This window comes from Alligator sinensis, unplaced genomic scaffold (assembly GCF_000455745.1).
Source record: "Alligator sinensis unplaced genomic scaffold, ASM45574v1 scaffold520_1, whole genome shotgun sequence".
NCBI classification, from domain to species: domain Eukaryota; kingdom Metazoa; phylum Chordata; order Crocodylia; family Alligatoridae; genus Alligator; species Alligator sinensis.
This window is the reverse complement of record NW_005842064.1, coordinates 853,398-855,815: the sequence shown is the minus strand read 5'-3', so window position 1 is coordinate 855,815 and position 2,418 is coordinate 853,398.

The following is a 2,418-nucleotide window of genomic DNA, read 5'->3' as shown; positions in this document are numbered from 1 at the left end:
GGGATGAAAAAGGCATTTATTTCAACTGTTCATTGGAAAACGCATCTCTTTCTTCTTCCATGCGGTTAGTCCGTCTGGTTCAAGGAGGGAGGGAGTGGGGGGGGGGCGGTTTAATTATTCCAAAAGCCAAGCTTTACCTTTACAGAAAGGAAAAGGAGTAGGTGAAAGAGTTGGGAAACGCACATACCACCCCGCGTTTCTCCTTGCTCCAAAAAAAAAAAAAAAAAAAATCATCTGCACTTTCCCTAGCATTGATTTGAACTGGTTTTGATTTCTAGGCAAAATCATCATCATCATCATCTGAGAGTCAGATGCTATTTTTTATTTTACAACTATGGAAACAGCATCCTTGGTGCCTCTTAGCAGCCCGGTTCCAAGCTGTTCCTGGCCGTGTGCTCCACTCGTGTCCAGAAATATGTTTGAAAACATCACTGCGGGGAGAAAGCCCTAAAATGTATTTTTAAATGAATTCCAAATCGTATCCATGTCCCGTGCTTGAATACGGAGCAAGATCCCACTAGGAACAACCACATAAAGTTTTATCCCCCTCAATTCACGTTTCTTTTAAAAAAAATCGCCCTCAAAATAAAAAAGGAATAAAGATTTAAATATTTAGTTCCTATATTCACTCACTGTATATATATACGTATGTCATGGACAAGGGAACAAAGGGGAAAGAATCTCACGATTTTAATAGGAAGTTTCTTTCCAACTTTGAAGATCCACACACTTTCTGAATGAATCCTTCTCCTCAGAGGTACAACAAATTTGTCAATTTCCCATGAACAATTTTCCGGAACGGAATATAACATGATTTAGCCAGTACACAAGGCAAAAGCAGCGGCTTTCCATGCAGAATGGAGTATGGTGTTTACAGGGGCAAAGTTTAAGCATCGCCAGACAGGGTTGGAACGCTACAAAAACAAATCTCAGTTTAAATAGAGCTACCTGTAAAAAAAAATAGCAGAAAAGTCATTTTATATACTCAGTAAAATGCAAAGTAATGAAAAGTTAGAGTTTACCTAGTAAGGTTTTTTTCCCTCCTTTTTTCCGTCTGATTTCCTAATAAATCTTTCCTCCACTGGGTATTTATAAATTATCCTCTCTCTCTCTCTTGTTTTTTCTTATAATAGAAACATTTTCCTTTCATCAGGAATCTGTAGTACAGTATATGAATGATTTAAGGTCAGCCATTGATTTCTGCTACATTGGTGAGTTAGTACCACATCATGACCATAAAATTCTACTGCACTTGATAAAAATGTTAACTTCCAAGAACAACTTCACTCCCGTTTTCTCCTCCTCTATTTTGGACGTAAGTAGCAACTCCGTCCTTTTTTTAATTCCCTTTGTAAACATTTCTAGGGGCACATGGGCATCCACCGGCGCGAGAATTTAAGGTCTTTTTGGAAAACACTTCAATCCACTTATTTTGGTTTTTACTGTTGGTAGAAATTCTTATATATCACACCCCCCCCCCCTGCAAAAAAAAAAAAAGCTATCATATTAAGCTCTCTTTACTTATGTACAGCATTTCTGGATTTTTATGCTCTCAGATTAAACCAAACTCTGCTCAATCGACAATAAAAGTGTTTAGAAAAAATAAAATTTTCACTTTTTTTTTCAGACAGAGGAAAAAAAACCCCTTAATTATACTGCTGCAAGTACTTCGACGACAATAATTACTTGAAAAGGATTTTAGAATAGGCTGAAATTATCCCTGTGCAAAATAGAGGGAAAGTAATTACTTAAATTATTCGTCTAAGGATGGTTTTAAAGTTTTATATCCTGTTACTAACCCTGCTATTACTATCTATTTATCTATCTATCCCTCTTTTCTTTCTTCTTTCTTTCTTCCTAACCTATTTCCGCTGTCGATTTTTAATTGAGATTTTTGAGCAAAACAATAATAGGCTCCAACTTTTATTACTACTACTATTATTATTATTTCATTTGATAGGGTTGGAAGGACATGGCTGATCCTCCAGTTTGAGAACAGGCAGGAATGGGAAGCGTGTTTTATTCACCTTTGGTGTGCAAATAAACGGATTCGGATGGCAGGGACGGGACTTTAAACGTACCCAGAGAAAAAGAAAAAAAGAAGAGAGCCGTAGAAGAAGGTGCAGAAGTGGCTCTGCAAGTTGCAGGGAGCATGGAAAGGTTGAACGTTGCAGCCGGCGGTCTATGGGGGTCTTTTCCGGGGTGGCGGGAGCAGGGATGCAGCCTGCAACCTGGGAGAGGCTCGCGTAGTTATTATCTGAAATACGTCTCCGTAATATCTGCTGACTGCGATAAATGAATTTCAGAATCTACCCCCTGTGTGCTTAGATGGTGGAAAATTGCAGTGCTGGCAGGTTAGGGGTAACTTTGCTCCGTTGTTAGCAAATGTCAATAAAATAGAAAGCCCCCCCCCCACCC